At 36.2% G+C, this 20,311-nt stretch overlaps 1 protein-coding gene and 1 long non-coding RNA gene across 9 annotated transcripts in view; one reads left to right on the top strand and one right to left on the bottom strand.

Annotated features, from left to right (window-relative positions):
- The window catches only part of LOC309641933, an 870,732-nt gene that overhangs the window by 411,231 nt on the left and 439,190 nt on the right, over window positions 1-20,311 (top strand). The window lies entirely within an intron of this gene.
- The window catches only part of CNTN1 (contactin 1), a 376,331-nt gene that overhangs the window by 258,748 nt on the left and 97,272 nt on the right, over window positions 1-20,311 (bottom strand). For 6 of the 8 annotated variants that reach the window (XM_082422545.1, XM_082422546.1, XM_082422547.1 and 3 more), the window contains one exon: window positions 8,008-8,055. The exons of 1 other annotated variant lie outside the window; for it this stretch is intronic. The gene's annotated coding sequence lies outside the window, so the exon portion shown is untranslated. Of the gene's footprint in view, window positions 1-8,007; window positions 15,662-20,311 lie in introns of those variants that run through there. One more of the 8 variants, XM_082422548.1, reaches the window with a different exon arrangement.

Below are 20,311 nucleotides of genomic sequence, written 5' to 3' on the forward strand. Positions count from 1 at the left end.
TTTTGTGATTTAGTGTTATTGAAACCTCCTTAAAGGATTTCTGTTTCTGACTGAGGTTGTCAGCAGGAAAGGATATCAGGAGCCTCAACAAGGTCACCCTGTGGCAAGGGAGCGCAAGGCCACTGACCCAAGCTCAGAACCATGGTTTAGAGATTCCTGGAGAAAGGTTGAGGCTGGCAGCCTTTCCTGTCCTGGCCAATATATGATGGTGGGAATTGCAGGAATGATAGCTGATGACAGATAGAATCATTAAGTCCACAGTGTACAGGGATCAGTTCAGACAGGACATCCCTGTAGCAGTGCAAAATCACCAGGTGGAATCTGCTGGGGGACCAGTTTTCCATAGCAGCTCCACGTATGCTGAAGGAAAGCAATGGATGGACCCCCCTGTTTTCTTTCTGCTTGGGATTTGGAAGCAGGGCAGACTACATTAGATAGAGTGATCCTCTGGGAATCTTCAGCAATTGGAGTGAGGGCAGCAAGGACCTCAGGAGGGAGACATTGGACTTCCTGCTAATGTAGGCATGCCAAGTTTCAAGTTATGTGAAAAAAAAATAAAAGAGATGTGACTGCATTTGAATTCCAGTTGCTTTTATTTTTTCTATCATGAGAAGAAGGTTCAAAAATGATGCATAGCTTGCCTAAGCAGCCACAGTTAGTAATTTGCAAAGCTAGAATTCAAACCAATTCTGTTTGACACTAATCTTCTATCCTCTACAAAAGAGATGTCATAAGACATTATATATTTTCCAGATAAAATTATACCTCTAGCAAAATTTAGTAAATTATTATTCACTAGTAATTAGTAAAATGTTTTCTTAAACTCCAGATGAATGCTGTTGTGCAATTCTGGGAGAAAATAAAGCTTATGTTTGCTTTATGAAAAGTTCACAGTCATTTTATTTTATTCTTCATTGAATCTCAGGCACTAAATCCCCTGTGTCTTCCTGGATTTTCTTTTATTGAAGAAAACAATTATTGTTTTGATGAAATGGAATAAAAATTCATGCAGTTTTCTTACATTAGCCATGCTCAAAAAATAAAGCCACAGCTTTTAATATCTATTCAATAATTCATTCTAATATAATTAATGAGAAACTTTATTAAGCATCTAAAATAATTCAGTTGTGCAACAGAAGTAACAAGGTGAGTCTGCCAAAATTCATTATAATAAATAGTACTTAATGGCACTGAAAGATACACTAGGGCTATAGTGTTTTTCCCATTGTTCCCAAAAGTGCCAAGTACAAGTGAGCACATATTTGGTGTTAAACAAACTACTTTTGATTGATGATAGCTGCTAAGTCCTGAGTAAACTGTAGCATTTAGGAGAGTGCATGGAATTGTTGAAAATCATATAAAAGTTATAAAGATATCAAGGTTTATGACCAGCAAGCAAATGAGAGGAGTTACCTTATAAATAAAAAAGGTGTGACTTTATGCTTACAACCTCTAATTCATGAAAGATTGATATAAGTAGATAACTTGACGGGGATAGATTTTTTTTTATATCCCCAATACCTAGAATAGAACCTGCATTCTAGTAAGCTTCACAGGGAGCTGATAAGGAATATTTGTTGAATAAATCGATAGTTATATGTGTTATACTTTTATTTATGCTCATATTTGTTAGATATTAGAAATACTACACAGTATTTAAAGGTCGAGTGAAGAAATACAAATAAGCCTTCACAATAACACCCATAACTGGAAGAAGAGAGTAGCGTGAGGTACGGGCTGCTCACAGAAAAATGGAATCCTCTCGTAGATCCCATATCCCGGTAACTCTGGCTTCCATTTTAGCCACTTAGAAGTTGTCCATTAATCTAATCACCTTCCATTTAACAGTGCTGTCTTGTTTCTCTAGTTGCTTCCAGTTCTTCTTTTAGTATTGGCATTCTGCAGTTTCATTTTTATGTGTTTACATGTAAACTTTCCTATAATTTATCCTGTCTCAGGTTCCTTAGGCTTCCAAGATCTGAAGATTAAGTATTTTTCAACAATTCTCTGCTGTTACTTCTTTAAGTATTTCTTCCTCTTCCTTATTTCTATTTTCTGATTTTAGAACACTGATTACATGTTTTACATCTTTTCATTTTGTTCATCATCTGTTCCACGGTCCATAGTCTCTCTGGTAATTTGCAATTTTTTCTTTCTGTGATGTTTCTCTCTTTGATAATTATTTCTTTGGATCACAAATTTAGCTGGGTCAATTCTATTAAACTGTTCTTTAAGTGTATAATTTCAATTATAATATGTTTCATTTCTATTATTCTTTTCCAAAGCCACTTCTCATTTTTACATTATCTGGTTCCTTGCTCATATTTTCAGACATTTTCTTCTTTAAATATATTTTTGGTAGTTAGAATAATGGTCCTCCTTCCACTCCCAGGATGCCCATGACCTAATCCTCAGAAACCTGCAAATATGCTACCTTACCTGGGAAAAGGGGCTTTGCAGATGTGATCAAGGTAGTGTCTTTGAAATGGTGAGATTATCCTGGATTACCTGGATGGTCCCAATCCAATCACATGAGCTCTTAAGAGCAGAAGAGGAAGGCAGAAGAACGGGTCAAGAGATGCCATGTGAAAAGGACTTAGCCCAGTGTTGCTGGCTGTAGAAAGGTAAGGAAGAGGCCATAAACCAAGAAAGGTAGCAGCCTCTGGAAGTTGGAACAACCTTCAGTTTATAGTCAGCATGAAAATGGGGACCCCAGTCCTACATCCACGAGGAATTGAACTCAGTCAGTAATTTGAATGGGCAGAAAACTGATTCTGCCTTACAGCTTCCAGAAAGGAACATATCTGCCACCCTTAATTTCAGTCCAATGAGAACTGTACTGGACTTCTGTTCTATAGAACTATAAAATAATTAACTTATGCTGTTTTAAGCCACTGTTTGTAATAATTTTTTAGCAGCAATAGAAAATTAATATAGATTTTAGTACTAGAATTGAGGTGTTTCTGTAACAAATATCTAAAAATGTGAAATTGATTTTGGTATCAGGCAGTGGGTACAGGCTGGAAGAATTTTATTAAGTATGGAAGAAAAAGCCTAGTTTTCTTTGAATAGACTGTTAGCAGAAATATGGACATTAAAGAATGTCCATGAGGGCTCAGAAGGAAGTAAAGAGCATTATAGAGAAGTCCTAAATTGCCTCATAGAAAATATAAATGGTCATGAACAAACTATTAATAGAAACATGGATTTTAAGAATGCTGCTGGTGAGGGCTCAGAAAGAAAGGAGAACATGTTATTGGAAACCAGAGGAAAAGGGATTTTTGTTACATAGAAATCTTAGCAGGCTTGTGTCATGCAGTTAATATGGAAAACAGAACTTGTAAGCAATGAACTTGGATATTTAACTGAGGAGATTTCCAAGTAAAGTGTTGAATGTGCAGACTGATTTCTTCTTTCTCCTTAGAGTAAATGCAAGAGGAAAGAGATAAACTGATAGAGGAACTGTTAAACAAAAAGGAATCAGGACTTGATGATTTTGGAAATTCTAAGCCTTCCCATATGGCAAAATGTTAAAATTAAGATATTCATTTAAATTTAAATTTATTTAAAAATTAAGAGATTATTTTTCTGAGCTATTTCAGAAAGATCGAAAGATCAGAGTAATCAGTAACATAAAAGACTCTTTGAAAAAATTAAGAAGTTATCATAAATCCCATCAGTCATCTCATCAGAAGCCAAAAGTAGAGATTTTCTTGGAAAGATCTGCGCATGAGCCTCTTGTCTAATGGATTGAATCCTTGTGACATCTATGGAAAATCCACAGAGCTCTTGAGAATCTTATACAAGCAGAGACACTGCCAACTTGGACTGAAGAGGTCAGAGAGATATGATGTGAGCAAGTCTCAACCTGCTTTTGCTGGCTTTGAAAGTAAAAAAGGGGCCCAAAGTCAAGTCATGTGGCAGCATCTGGAAACTGGGAGAAACCCTCAACCTAGAGCCAACAACAAAACAAGGAGCTCAGTCCTATAACCACAAAGAACTGACTTGTGCCAACAACCCAAATGAACAAGAAATTAATTCGATTTTCCCTAGAGCCTCCAGAATGAATTGCATCCTGCCTATACTTTGATTTTCATCTGGTGTACACTTGTACAATGTGTTGTTTTATGACACTAAGTGTGTGGTAATTTGTCATAGAAAATAAAAATGGCAATAGAAAATTAATTTCTCTTTTAATTTTAGAATATTCAACATACTTCTTTTCTGAATCTGATCATGCCAATACAATGTATCTTTGTAAGACTATGTCTTCTGTCATGGTTTTTTTTCAGCCTTCTCTCAAGTCTAATTTATTCTTTATGCTTTGTAATTTTTAAATTGGTAACTAATTATTTTAGAAATTTATCTTGGAATCATTCAATTTGGATTCACAAAGCAAGTGATTTATTTTGCTTCTACTCACTGACTGTGAATCTGGAACTACTCTAAATTACTGGATAAAGTTCGTTGATCACACAGGTAAATTCTGCCACCAAATCTCAGTGAAAGTCATCTAATAATTCTGAGTTCTAAGGACAAATCTGTGTCCCTCCACCCAGTGCAAGGTCTAGATAGGCATGTTTCTTTGATGTACCTTCTTGGTGGTAGGTTTATTTTGTGTAGACCCTTATTCTTAGAGTGTTGTCCTTAAGGGTTCTGATTCTCTGAGAGAGACACTTCTATCAGACTACAACTAGAGTTAGCCCTTTGCTTCATATTCTGTCCCAGTGTTACCCTTACTTACCTCTTGGGTTGCTTTTTTCACTTTGTTTTTGTCCCCTTTGGATTCTTTGCTTTCTTACCCTTTCAGAAAAGCATTTAAAAAGAAGTATTTTATAGTCATATTTTTAGAGTTTTTCATTCAACAGGTGCCAGAAAAGGAACACTCTATAAATTATTTTTAATCCTACTTAAATTTATTTTTGAAAAATTGAAGTAATACAGTTTGTTTCCTGTACAAGGGTTTTATTACCTTAAGTAAAACTGTTATCAAAGTGATAGTTTTTTCATTCAATTTCTTGATGCATTTAACAAGTACAGGGCTTCCCTGGTGGCGCAGTGGTTAAGAACCCGCCTGTCAATGCAGGGGACACAGGTTCGAGCCCTCGTCCGGGAAGATCCCACATGCTGCGGAGCAACTAAGCCCATGTGCCACAACTACTGAGCCTGCCTGCCACAACTACTGAAGCCCGCATGCCTAGAGTCCATGCTCCACAACAAGAGAAGCCACCACAATGAGAAGCCCACGCACTGCAAAGAAGAGCAGGCCCCACTCACCATAGCTAGAGAGAAAGCCCGCGCACAGCAGCAAAGACCCAACACAGCCAAAAATAAATAAATAAATAAATTTTAAAATAAAAAAAAAAACCCCAAAACAAGTACAGTTCCTGATGGTACTAATGTCAAGAAAAATAAGTAGCAGACCACAGGCAATATGTTTCACATTTTAAATCTCTACTTTCTAAAAATGTATTGATAGCACTATATAAAGAGTCTCCTCCAGACTCCAAATATGGAAAAAAAAAACAGTCTTTGAGAATCAAACGCTAAGAAATTCAATTAGTCTTTGTACTGCTTTTATATTTTAAATAAACATAATTAAGCTCAAATCTTTAGATTTAGAAAGTATATTTACTTTTTGGTTTGTAAATTAAAGATCTACATTTCCTTGATGACATTTATGACCAGTCTTGATCCACTCAATCAGAAGTAATCCAATCCTTTGTCCTTCCATAACAATGGATTACATTATGATGTAATAATTTGTTTATATATTTGGGTTTTGTTTTTTTTTTAACTAGACTGTGAGCATCTTGAAAAGAGAAACCATATCTATTAAAAGTATTGTAATGGGCCCAAAATTTAGCACTGAATTTAGGTACTGAATAAGTATTTGATGAATTTAATCTATGAGTGAGTATGTTTAGTAAAATGTAAGAAGTTTATAATTCTGTATGCATATTATTTTAACCTGTATTTTAAACTAATATTAGGAAATTTTTTTTTAGTATTATTAGAAATATTATAGAATTGTAGGCCAGCATTAGTGAGAGAGATAACTCCAAATGAAGTAATTTGTACTCTAAGTAGAGATTCCCTTCTTTCTTTCTCTTCCTGTTTATCATCTAATTCATATATTTCTTTGCACAATGAATGAATGAGAGCTTAGATTCTTAAATAAAAGTAATTTAAAATTGTATTTTGCCTGAAACATTGTTAACAGGATAATGGTAATGCCCAATGAAAGAAAATCCTTAAAGTAAAAGAAGTAACATTGCCAACATTTAAAATAAATGTTTTCCAGATCTGACTTTTAAGTAATTTGCACTACTTACTTTTAAAAGAAATACACTATGTTGCCAAACAAAGAAATAAACAAATCCCAAACAAATAAAACCTTTGAGAATTTAGTGTTACATATAGAAGGCATACAAGTTACATCTTCTTACATATATTTTTCAAGCTTACAACCCTATATTTTGTTCTTAAAATGTTCAACTGAAAATGGTGTTTAAATATCAGCCCCATGTGCTTCTATTTTTATACTTATCCTTCCATAGTAATCACCCCCTCTAAAGTAATAAATACATTTAACGGAATTAGGACCCAATCTTCACCCCTTTCTTCATTTAACTTTCTATGTCCTGTAAGAACAGTGAATGTGGGTCCCCTTCAATATTTCAGATGCAAAATAGAGAAACCAAACTCATTCTGTTCTCTAACAAAATAGTTTATATTCCCTTTCTATCAGTTTTAAAATTTTTCCTTTTTTGCTGTGAGAATAATCTTAAAACCCTCTCTGTTCTTCCTTCCTTTATTCCTTTTGTCTAATCTATCATAAAGAGCTGTCATTTTTGTTTGCTTCCAGGTCTACAGGCCTCTATTAGAATTAGGACATCATTTCATGCCTTGACAGGACTAGATAATTTTCAAAGATCCCTTTTAATTCAATACTTTTTATCTTTTTTAACTGATCACCCTGACCACATTGTGGATTCTTGTACCCAACTCCAATGGTAATAATCCAATTTAGTAGTTTGCAGGTAGAGGACACTAGAGATGAAACTGGAACAGTCACTCAATATTATCCATCAAAGTATGTCCGTAATCTCGGTCTGCTCTGGCTATACAATTTTTATTACATTTTCCTCAAATGCTCTTCATTCCAACTTGTCACTCTAGCACACTGCATATCTATAGGATCTTTCACACTTTTGTTAGTGGTCGTCATAGCACAAAACGTTCCCTTCTCATTGTCTCCTCAGTAGAAAATTTGCAAAATTCGGTTTAACTCTTATCTTTCCCAGGTAGTTTACACAGTGATAGAAACCAAAATTTGGGTGTTAGTTAGGCCTCAGCTTGTAACTATGCCACTTACCAGCTACATAACTTTAACCAGCCTCAGGTTTCTCATTGTAAAATGAGATTAATAATAGTAATAAGAATAATACTTTTGCTTTGTAAAATTGTGAGGACTGTATGAGTTAAAGCATATAAAGTGTTTAGTAGAGTGCCTGTGTTATAACATTAAGTAAATAGTATGATTATTGCTGATGGTATTGCTATTATTATCATCATCATTATTATTATTAATTCCATGATGTCCCCATTACTCCAGCCCATATTTGATAACTCATTCCAATCTCTATTAACATAGCAATATTGAGCACTACATAATTCAGTATTAATTGTCCTTTACTTGTTTTATGTATTTGCACAGTGATTTACTTGCATGGCTATTGTGCGAGAGGGCACTGAGAGGACATTTAATAAGTAGTCATCAAACAATTTATCACGTTTTGATATTTTTGAAGTTGAGAAATAACAAAAAGATAAAACAGAACCAATATCATTGAGTGTTTATCATGAACTGGAAAATTTCTCAATGCCCAGTTACTAAAAATACATTTGAATATTCTATTACACACGGTTTTGGCATATATTTTTATTCTTTGAAACTAAAATACACACACATAAACATACGCATCCCCCAAGTAAACAGCTTACCTTAAGATTGTTCTGAATTTAGCTTCAGAAACCATCCAAAGCAGATATCTACAAATCAAAAATTATGAAACTACAGTCAGTTAGCTTGAATATAAAGGTGCTTTTACTTTTAGCAATGATTTTTAATATTTTCTACAAAAAATTAGTAGCGTATTCATCATCTAGAAGTTTTTGTTTATTGCTTTGACCACTAAAGTTTTGGAATATTCATAAAATATATTTTAAAAATCAGTAAACACTTTTAAGCTAAAGGAATTTGACTTGTTTCACTATTTGCAAAGCCTATTGATGAGTTATATCCCAAATATCATCTTATTAAGCATTATTGAATTGTATTAAAAATTAACATTTTAAATAAAGCTATAATAATAGGACTGCTGAACTTGACCCATTTTATGATAATGAACACTAGACTAAAATATATTATAGGAAGCATGTGTATATACCATATGCACCACATATACACTATATGTATATGTGTGAGTGTGTATTCCAAATGTATGTTTACATATTGATAGATAAAACAGTATTACACACACACACACACACACACATATAACACGTAAATTTATGGAAAAAAACACAGGTAGACCTAAATAATTTGGTAAAGTAAACCAAGTATTTGGGTGTAATCTAATGCGTCAAATTCAACCGAGCTCAAGTGTTTGGATAAACTGATATTTTGGTGATACTAACAAAAACAACAGCAAAAATCATGTTGTGAGTTTTATAGTTTATAGAACACTTTTTCACATTCTTGTTCAGGTCTTCAGTAACTCTCATGATCACAAATGTGTTCCCCCCCAAATACTAATAAGGTAAGCTTGGTCTGAATTAACACAGAGGTAGTTACATAGGAAGTTTGCCCCTCAAATCCCCATTCTGAGATTAGCCTTTACATTTAAAATGCAAGTTATGTCATATTCCCTCATAAACAAAACACACTTGAAATCTATGAAATCTAACTTTTCATGTGGCTGAAGCTCTTCTTTTAGATCTTGTCTCAAACATCCCTTCTTCAGAATGATGGCAGATAATATTCAAATAATGACTCAAATCAATACATAAATATATGTTATACTAAATGTGATGAAGAAGACTCATATGGTACTTTGAGTATAATAAGGATCCTGATTTAGTTTGGAGGGAATAAAATTTAAACTGAGAATGATCAGGCAAAGACAGAGCAGGAAAGAGAGAGAGTGGCCAGTTTTGAAGGACCAGCAGGTGCACAGTGCTGAGGCATAAGGAGTGAGGCACCATGGAGGAGCAAGAAGAAGGCCATAGGGCTAAAGCCCTGACAGGGAGGGGTGGGTGGGGGTGTACAGAGCTGGAGAGCTCCAGCAGGAGCATGGCAGGTTATGAAGAAGATTTGTTTTTATCGTACATATTACAAGAGGCCATTGAAAGGATTTCTGCAGATGAGTGACATAATAAGGTTTCCTGGAAGACGGTAGCTCTGAGAGGAGGAAAAAAGTGGAGGAAGAGTGAATGTAGGAACCCAGTGAAGGGCTATTGCTCTAGTTCAGGAAAGAGAGGTAGTGGCTTTGACTTGAGTGTTTGCAAAAGATATTGAGAAAATGGGTTTGTTTTGATAAGTTTTGTGGGATACAGTATAATCTGTCTCTCTAACTTGATTATAAGTTCTATGAGGGCAGAGACTGTATCTTTTTACCGACCATTATATCCTCTGCCATCATATGCTTTGTACATAGTTGATACTCCAAAAAATAATTTTTTAATGAATGAATGGTAGGAAATGGAGAGAAAATTGGAAAGTATAAGGAACTTCATGAAATGGTACTATTTACTGTGATAAGAATCACTAGAAAAGATCAGGTTTACAAGTGAAGTCATAAGTTTAGATTTAAAAAGTGCAATTTTTTGGAAGAGCAATATCTATCATAAGAATATCAGTAACTGTGTGAAGCCATGAGAGTGGATGCAATATCTATGGGGAGAAAATAGATTAATAATGATAACTGAAAATTTGCAGGCTCTTACTATGTATCAGGCACAGATCTAAGGATTTTACATGTATCAATCCCATTAATCCTCAAAATAATTCCACAAAGAATATTTTATTTATTATCCCACATTAAAGATGCAAAAACCAAGGTACAGAGAAATTATATAACTTGCCTAAATTCATACAGCTAGTAAATGGCAGAACTAGGATGTGATAGGCAGAATTCTAAGATGGCCTCAAACACTCCTAACCCCTGGTGTATGTACCTTGTACACACAATTTCCTCTCCTGTGCAGGGCAAAAGTTGTAAATGTGATGGGATACAATTCCTACTGTTTAGTTATTAATCAGTTGACTTTGAGTTAAAAACAAAAGGGAGATGTTGTAGGCCTAGCCTAATCAGTTCATCCCTTTAAATGAACGTCAAATTGGAAGTGTTAGAAGGTCTAGGTAGGGGGCCACGTGGCAGAGAATCACAGGCAGCTTCTAAGAACTGACACTAGGCCCTGGCCAACAGCCATCAAGAAGATGGGGCCTTCAGTTCTACAATCACAAGAAATTAAATTCTGCCAACACTAGTGAGCTTGGAAGATTCAAGCCTCTCAGATGAGTCCTCAGCCCTAGCCTCCAGCTAGATTTCAGCCTGTGGAGACCTTGAGTAGAGGACCCAGATGAACTCCACCCAGATTTCTGTCCTGCAAAATTGTGAAACGCTAAATGAGTGTTGTTTTAAGCCACAAAGTTGAGGGAATTTGCTACACAGCAACAGTAAACAACTAATGCACAGGATTAAACGTAGGTAGTCGGTTTATGTAGCCTGTGTTGTTAAAGACTTAGCTGTACTGCATAAGGTAGGAGAGTTGGGAAGTGAGAAGAGAGGCTAATGCCAGAAGAGCCCTGGAGAATGCAGACATTTAAAGAATGTGCAGAGGAAAATGAACCAGCAAGGGAAACTGAAGAGAAACATAGAAACTCAGGAAAATCCAACAGAGTACGGCATGATGGAAGACATGAAGAAGAAAGATCTGTGGAAGGAGGGACCTTGACTGAGCAAGGGTGTGGAGGCTGCAGAGAACAAGTCTGATGAGGACTGAAGCATGTTCGCTGCATTCAGTAAGATAGAGGAGGCTGTTATGGGCTTTCCTCTGGTCAACTGAAAAGTGCAGCTGGCATTTAGAATACCCCCTTTTTTTTTTAAATTTTTATTATTTATTTATTTATTTATTTATTTATTTATTTATTTATTTATGGCTGTGTTGGGTCCTCGTTTCTGTGCAAGGGCCCTCTCTAGTTGCGGCAAGCGGGGGCCACTCCTCATCGCGGTGCGCGGGCCTCTCACTATCGCGGCCTCTCCTGTTGCGGAGCACAGGCTCCAGACGCGCAGGCTCAGTAATTGTGGCTCAAGGGCCCAGCTGCTCCGCGGCACGTGGGACCTTCCCAGACCAGGGCTCGAACCCGTGTCCCCTGCATTGGCAGGCAGACTCCCAACCACTGTGCCACCAGGGAAGCCTTCCCTTTTTTTTAATTAAGGGGAAAAACCATGTGATTGGCTGGGGAGAAAAATCTTTTCCAGATAGACTTTCATTGCTCAATATTTTCATACAGGAGAATTATAGACCTCTTCCTCAAGAACTAGACACATTTGGTTAATTACAGCAGATTTGAAAAGTAAACCAATTAAAATGTTGTTTTGTCACAAAATTTAACTTCCAGGATTAACAATTTCTTAAGTGACAAGGCAAAATTACATCCAATTAGTATTCTAAAGAAAATTTAATCTCCTGAGATGACTAATGAAAAACAGTAGAAGGAAGAGAACAGAAAAAAAGAGAACTTAGTTTCCAAAGATCTGTTATTTTGATCATTTACATTGCTACTCTAAGGGAAAGCTATTCTTTTATCCTTATGGAAAATGACAACAGATGCAGAAATCAAAATATAAGCAGACATTAAGTAAATCAATAAGAATCCACTTTGTAATAGGGTACAATTGAGAAGACAGTGTACACACAGAGATAATTAAATTTATGGCCTTTTATGCTGCTTTATTCACCTAATGATGTTGTTTTGAGTACTTTTTTTCCAGTACTTCACTTTGGTGACTAATTTTATGGAAGGAAGAAATAACAATGGCCAACTCTCCCCTTAACCCACATAAGATATTAAAAAAACAGAATTCATTCTACGTGTAAGTTGTTCCTAATACGTGGGGGGGAACCTTGTCTCCAATGGAACCCTTAGGAAATGAGAGGAAAGTTTACCCAGGGATCTCTGCCACATATTCAGCATAGGATTGGGGCCATGTGTAATGGCCCAGCCTGAACTGAGATTTAACATTTTCTGTTTTGACTGATCAAGACAGATGCCCAATGAGATAGAGACCCAAGTGTGAGAGTGCAGTGTTAGTGTTTCTTCTGGTGGCTTACAAAAAATCTCTTCACATCTGACTTCATCCCTTTGTCTTTTCTGAGACCCTTTGTCCCAGACATGGTTGTGGGTTTGCCTGTTCCTAGCACTTTACCCATCTATTCAAAGATAGCTTAATAGACCTAATATAGTCATTACTTATATTCCAAGATTATCATTCCTTTTGTTGATCATTTACATTTCAAGATCTTGAGTTTGTTTTGCATTCAATTTATTTTCATGTATTTGGCTTCCACTTTTAGCTGCTTATGGGTGAGACAGTTCTTGCTAACAGAAGCAACCTTACTAGTGAGCATGTGATTGCTGTCTAGTGTAAGACAAAGACTGATTCATTCATGAGTCATACATCTTCATAAAGAAAAGAGGCTTCTGTCATCCTTGCATAAAATTCTTTAAAAAGAAAGTCTACTCTTTAGTGTGATCGGTCATTCCAGAAAACACATCACATCTTCTTACTCAATAAGCCCTGAACCTCTAACCAAAACAAGACGCTTGACTAGAGTGCCTTGACCTTTCCTTAAAGTCCTTCTCTTTTCATTCATGGAATTTTGAGATGAACCTTAAAATGAGGCTTGGTCTTTTTTTTTTTTCCCTCAAAAAAGAAACTATAAAAATATGAGACAAAGACAAGTGTGAGAAACAATTTCAAATTTTATTTTCTATGTTGGATATCCCAGAACCATATTGTATCAATAGTTTCCCACATTACTGACAACTAAATAAATTCTTGGCTGATGTTTCAGATCTTTCATCTCACACATTCCAAATCCCTAATGGCCTTAAACTTTAAAGCCTAATCATTCAGGTGATTCTTTATCCCTTTTCCCAACTGGAATGTGGATACAGCAAGTCTATCTGTCATCTTTCCAATATGCCTTTCTTATACAAAATGAGATAGATAACTTCTCATGGTCATCTTGTCCAACCCTAACTTCTTATTATTTTCCCAAACTATAGTTTTTGTCTTAGGCTGTGTTCACTGTGTATAAATAGTTCACATTGGTTTCCAATTACTTGAATAAACTGATTGTTTTGGTGAGCAGCTCTCCTGGTATAATAAGAGTGCAGAAAAACTCTTTCATATCCCTGTGCTGATGAGCTATAGTCCCCAAAGGAGGTAAATTTTAAGCTTTGTAGGACCACAGTCTAGAATACGATACAAAATATAGACTACAATTTGGCCTGAAGCTTTTTCAGGAGAAAGATACATGGTCCAAAAGATCTTAGGAATCCAGACTAAATTCTAACCTTAAATTCTTTATATTTGCCCCAAGAACTACTGTGACTTTTGGGAGATTTATATTTCCAGCTAAAATGAATCCTCATAACAATGGCAGGAGCAGGAACCAGAACTAGATTGCTTTGAACTATGCTTGCTATGAATATCTTTCATAATCCAGCTAATATGCACCCTGTTGTGCTTTGTACCTATATTTTGATATCAGTGGAAATGCTACCTTTTTGTAATCAATTTCTTCTTTTAAAAAGAGATTTCATTTCTCCTACTAATTTTATTTAACTTTGAGGATTTTCTATATTGGATCCCAAAGTATTTCTTAACTGCGTCACAGTTAATAATAGGAAAACCTAACTTTCATGACTTGACTCTAAAACACACTACAAAGAATGTCTTAACTGACCGCAAACTTCTTGGAGGATGTTCTTATAATTAAGGTCCATTCCCTGGCCATTGATATTTAGGAAATTGGAAAGCCTGATAAAAAATAAATCTCTTAAAGTTTGCTGTATATTTCCTTGCTCCATAACTAATTATACCTTTAGGTATATCTACACATCCAAATGACACCAGACAACTAGCTTTTAAATTATAAATGTCTTTGGTAGAATTCTTTTAAGTTACAGGTGAAAAAAGATGAGGAGTGTTAAATTCTTATTCATTTTTGAAAATGAGAAGTAGCACACAGAAGGAACAGTTAAGTAATTCAAAACAAACTGATGGGGAGTTGAGCATTAAATAGACTTTTTGAAGGGTATGCTGAAATAATTTGACATATTTTACTTAATGAACTTAATCTCTATAATAAAAAAAAATAACTACTATTGAGAAACCATTATTTACTGAACTTTTAATGTAGATTATTAATTTTTTTTAATCTTGCAAAATAGGAATTGTTCTCCCATGTGAAAAGTATGGTTTCGACTACTTGCTTTAATGAAAAAAATAGGTAATCACGAATTCCCTGAATTTCATTCAAAAATAGTTTCCAACAGGAAAATAACTCCATCACTATGTCATCAAATTCATGGCTCTTCTGACTATTAAATGGATGTTTCCCTACTCTCACTTTTTAATGTTAAAAGAAAGGAAAATATCAGTTGTTGAAAAGCTTATTTCTTACAGGAAACATTTTCTAGGTAATGCCAATAAAAATCTGGTGAAGAGAAACAGGTTGTTCTGCCATAGGGGGTTTTTGTTTGTATTGTTTTCTTTTTAAAAAAAAAAAAAACCTGAGAATTGTACATGTTTAAGGCAGGATACAGAAACTAGCTTTCCATTGTTGAGCCATAAAATATACTTTGGAAGGAAAAATAAGGCTCACCATACTCCAGATTAATACAATCTTTTTTCTTCATATGTGTAAAATTGAGCAAAATCGAAGTTCAAGTGAATTAATATTTTTAAAGTGACCAGAAAGGCAGGGATCAGCAAACATTTTAGGAAAAGGGCCAGATAGTAAATATTCTATGCTTAGTGGACCAACAGTTCTGTGTGACAACTACTCAACTCTACCATCATGGTGGAAAAGCAGCCTAGACAATGCATATAAAAATGTGTGTGACTGTGTCCCAATAAAACTTTATTTACAAAAAGAGTACATAAGGCCCATGGCCTGTAGTTTGCTGATCTTAAAATAAAAGAATAATAAAATATAATCATAACATGGAAATGATGAAACTAAGACACTTTCTTATATTGTGTTAAAAGCCTTTTCATCATTTTGTCCAAATAGCTAACAGCAACTTTCAGGTATAAACATTAGGCTCTGGGCTACACCTTTAGTTATGGAAAAATAGGACATCTATTCTTCTAATTCTTTTGAAATGTCCTCCATGAAATATTCTCAGAGATAAAAATTTTAATGATTTATAGTGAGCTGTTAAAACCAACAGTATTTTCATCTCATCTTTATATTAGTGTAAGGAATTCCACAATCTGGCATCTTTTAATGATTTGTACTATTGGGGCAGTAGATTGAGAATGTATGCAGGTAAACTTGAAGTTGTTAATTTTATATATATATATATATATATATATATATATATTTATTTATTTATTTATTTATTTATTTTCTTATTTACCCTTGCTAAAAACTCTGAAAGAGATTGTAGTATTAGTCACATTTTATAGGTTGTAAATCTGAAGTTTAAAGTGGTTAAGTATATTACCCATGTTACATAGCTGTAGGGCCGGGATTTGAACAATGTAGACCCATGCAGTGCTACCGTGTATGGTTGTGTAATTTCTGCACTTGTTAGAACACTACATATAAGGGTATAGATGAGGTAGATTGGTATATTTATTATTGAAAATTTCCCACAGGTGTCAATAGAGTTTGTCTTGCAAAATCAATATTACGACTATTTTTTGATAGAAAGATGTATATTTTAGGATTATTTTTCTAATTTACAGCAATGCACCATATGTGATAGCTCCAGACCTGGCCTGATTCTAAAGACATTGTTCTTTCACATAATGCTGAACTTTGTGTCAGGACAGCCTCCTGGAGTGTTACAAAAAGTAAGGTCTTGAGGGAATTCTGTGTTAGTAGACTGTATATGTAACAATCCCTTCCCTGCCTTAAAGTCCTGGGAATAGTTTATAACTATGAAAACAGAGAAAGGTTTTATATAACATGAAAGAAATTTCAAGATAGAAATGACAGGACCTGGTAACTGACTGGATACACAGAATAAAAAAGAGATAGGAATTATAGATAATATAAACATCATAAGATGGTTGACTAGATGTATGAATATATTATTAATTAAGATTGGGAGATAAAGTCTGGGGGAAGAGGAAAGATGCCTTTTTTGAAGTTCAGTATGAGATGATGGAGAAATCAAAAAGAAAGTGGAAAATATGTACCTAAAGTTAAGACAGTGAGTAAGGATAGAGCTGGGGATTTGGGTGTCGTTTTCATAGAAGTGTGAGAGCTAATGCCAAGAGAATGAGAGAATGTAGTTGGGAAGCGTCTAGGATTGGGAGAAGTGGGACCTACAAGATAAGCCAAAAAAAGAAATAACACTGTAAAACTCTAATTAGAGAAGGGATATGACAAGTTAAAAATAGCATCACTGAAGCCAAAAACAAAAAATGTGTTAATGAAAAGAGATTCTCAAGAATGTCCCTTACTTCAGAGAGTTCCAGGAAGATAAGAACTGTGCAGAAATCACTATATCTGGCAATCCAAGAACAACTAGTGAATTCTGCACAGTCAGTCTCAATCCAATAGTAAAGTGAGGGGCCAGAACTTGGTGGGGGGTAAAGATGAAGAAATAGAATGTGCAGACTTTTCTTAAAAAATCTAAAACCTAAGAGAAGGCAGAAAAGGAGGAAAGAGGAATAAAGATTTGTTCTGTTTCATATTTGTTTTTATGAGCTGAAGCTGATTGGACATTTTTGAAGGTGGAAAAGTATCTGGAGGAAAGAAGCAATTTAAGATAAAACGTTGGGGATGAATAACTGGCACTACTGTATTTCACAGAAGACCCAAGAATCCCAAGCCATCAATCAGTAGTGGCTTCAAGTGATATCCTGTCCTGCTCCTATCTTTTTTTTTTAAGGAGCTTTATTTAGATATTATTTGCATACCATAAAATTGACACATTTTAAGTGTACAATTCAATGGATTTTAGTATTTTTATGAGGCTTTACTTTTATGTGTCCAATATTTGACATAGCCATAAGATCTCATCTGTCTTAGAATATTGTAGAACCTCCCAACTTAATCATGATGATAGAAATATAAAATAAAAGAATAATAGAGAAATGTCAGTGCTATGGGCTGCATCAACATTACAGGTCACTGTGTGGAATGAGGTAAATGCCCTAAATAGTTGCATTTGTAGCTTTCACAATAGATAATAATAAGCCACACTTATGACTCAAATAAACTTTTGTTTTCTACCATTAAGATCTATTTAGATCTGTAACTGACCTATAAAGTAACTATGCAGTAACATACTAATTACACTACATTTGTGCCTTACATTGACCTCTAAGGTTTGTTTTTGTTTGTTTGCTGGTTTGTTTTTGGCCATACTTCCCAGGGCAATTTTGTATCATTTCAAGTAGCCATTGTAATAATTCTTTGTGTTCAACCTTGATCTTAGGTTGTGAAAACTTGCTGGTGCCTACAAATAACAAAATATCATGTATCTCTCTGTAGTCTTGCATTAAATTCATGGATGTAGATATTTGTACATTTTTGTTCCTGAGTGATGATTTCTAGTCTTACAGCTCATTGCTTTACCTGGAATTGGGAGGAAAGGTTCTTCAAATAAAGTAAAATGTAAACAGTACAAAAAAGAACATGAACCATGGCTTATTCATAATATACTTATATATGTTACCCCTCATCAGGATATAAGATTTAAAGAGGACCTACAAGATGGCAGAGAGGTAAGATGTGGAGATCACCTTCCTCCTCACAAATACATCAAAAATACATCTACATGTGGAACAACTCCTACAGAACACCTACTGAATGCTGGCAGAAGACCTCAGACTTCCCAAAAGCCAAGAAACTCCCCACATACCTGGGTAGGGCAAAAGAAAAAAGAAAAAACAGAGACAAAAAAAATAGGGATGGGACCTGCACATCTGGGAGGGAGCTGTGAAGGAGGAAAAGTTTCCACACACTAGGAATTCCCTTCACTGGTGGAGACGGGGGATGGGCGGGGGGGTTAGCTTCAGAGCCACGGAGGAGAGTGCAGTAACAAGGGTGCAGAGGGCAAAGTGGAGAGGTTCCCACACAGAGGATCAGTGCCGACCAGCACTCACCAGCCTGAGAAGCTTGTCAGCTCACCCACCGGGGCAGGCAGGGCTGGGAGCTGAGGCTCCAGATTCGGAGGTCAGATCCCAGGGAGAGGACTGGGGTTGGCTATGTGAACATAGCCGAAGGGAGCTACTGAACCACAGCTAACCAGGAAGGAGTCCGGGAAAAAGTCTGGAAATACCTAAGATTCAAGAGACCATTGTTTCGGGGTGCACGAGGAGAGGGGATTCAGAGCACTGCCTAAATTAGCTTCAGAGATGAGTGTGAGCCACAGCTATCAGCGTGGACCACAGAGATGGGCGTGAAATGCTAAGGCTGCTGCTGCAGCCACCAAGAATCCTGTGTGCAAGCACAGGTCACTATCCACACCTCACCTCCCAGGAGCCTGTGTAGCCCACCACTGCCAGGGTCCCGTGATCCAGGGACAACTTCCCTGGGAGAACACACGGCGCACCTCAGGCTGTTGCAACATCATGCTGGCCTCTGCCACTGCAGGCTCACCCCACATTCCAGGTCCCTCCCCCGCGGCCTGACTGAGCCAGAGCCCCTTAATCAGCCGTTCCTTTAACCCCCTCCCGTCTGGGCGAAGAACAGACACCAGAGGGTGACCTAAATGCAGAGGCAGGGCCAAATCCAAAGCTGAACACCAGGAGCTGTGCAAACAAAGAAGAGAAAGGGAGGTTTCTCCATGCAGCATCAGGAGCAGTGGATTAAATCTCCACAATCAACTTGATGTACCCTGCATCTATGGAATACCTGAATAGACAACGAGTCATCCCAAAATTGAGGCAGTGGACTTTGGGAGCAATTGTAGACTTGGGGTTTGCTGTAAATGACTGACTAGTTTCTGATTTTTAAATTTATCTTAGCATAGTTTTTAGTGCTTATTATCATTGTTGGGTTTCTTTACTGGTTTGGTTGCTTTCTTCTCTTTTTTTAATACTTTTTTTTATTTTTTCATTTAATAATATTTTTATTTTTTATTTTAACAAATTTGTTTATTTTATTTTACTTCATTTTCTTTTTTCTTTTTTTTTTCTCCATTTTCTTCTAAGCCATGTGGCTGACAGGATCTTGGTGCTCTGGCCAGGTGTCAGGCCTGAGCCTCTGAGGTGGGAGAGCCAAGTTCAGGACATTGGACCACGAGAGACCTCCAGGCCCCATGCAATATCAGTCAGCGAGAGCTCTCCAAGAGATCTCTGTCTCAACGCTAACACCCAGCTCCACTCAATGACCAGCAAACTCCCATGCTGGACACCCCATGCCAAACAACTAGCAAAACAGGAACACCACCCCACCCATTAGCAGAGAGGCTGCCTAAAAGCATAATAAATTCACAGATACCCAAAAACACACCACTGGACGAAGTCCTGCATACCAGAAAGACAAGATCCAGCCTCATCCACCAGCACACAGGCACTAGTGCCCTCCACCAGGAAGCTTAAAAAACCCACTGAAAAAACCTTACCCACTGGAGGCAGACAGAAAAAACAATAGGAACACCAAACATGCAGCCTGGGAAAAGGTGACCCCCAAACACAGTAAGTTAAGCAAAATGAGAAGGCAGAGAAATACACACCAGATGAAGGAGCAAATTAGAAACCTACCAGACCAAAACAAACGAAGAGGAAATAGGCAGTCTACCTGAAAAAGAATTCAGAGTAATGATAGTAAAGATGATCCAAAATCATGGAAATAGAAAGGTGAAAATACAAGAAACGTTTAACAAGGACCTAGAAGAACTAAAGAGCAAACAAACAATGATGAACAACACAATAAATGAAATTAAAAATTCTCTAGAAGGAATCAATAGCAGAATAAATGAGGCAGAAGAACAGATAAATGACCTGGAAGATAAAATAGTGGAAATAACTGCTGCAGAGCAGAA

The sequence above is a fragment of the Balaenoptera physalus genome (genome assembly GCF_965194825.1).
Source record: "Balaenoptera physalus genome assembly, chromosome: 13".
Classification (NCBI taxonomy): domain Eukaryota; kingdom Metazoa; phylum Chordata; class Mammalia; order Artiodactyla; family Balaenopteridae; genus Balaenoptera; species Balaenoptera physalus.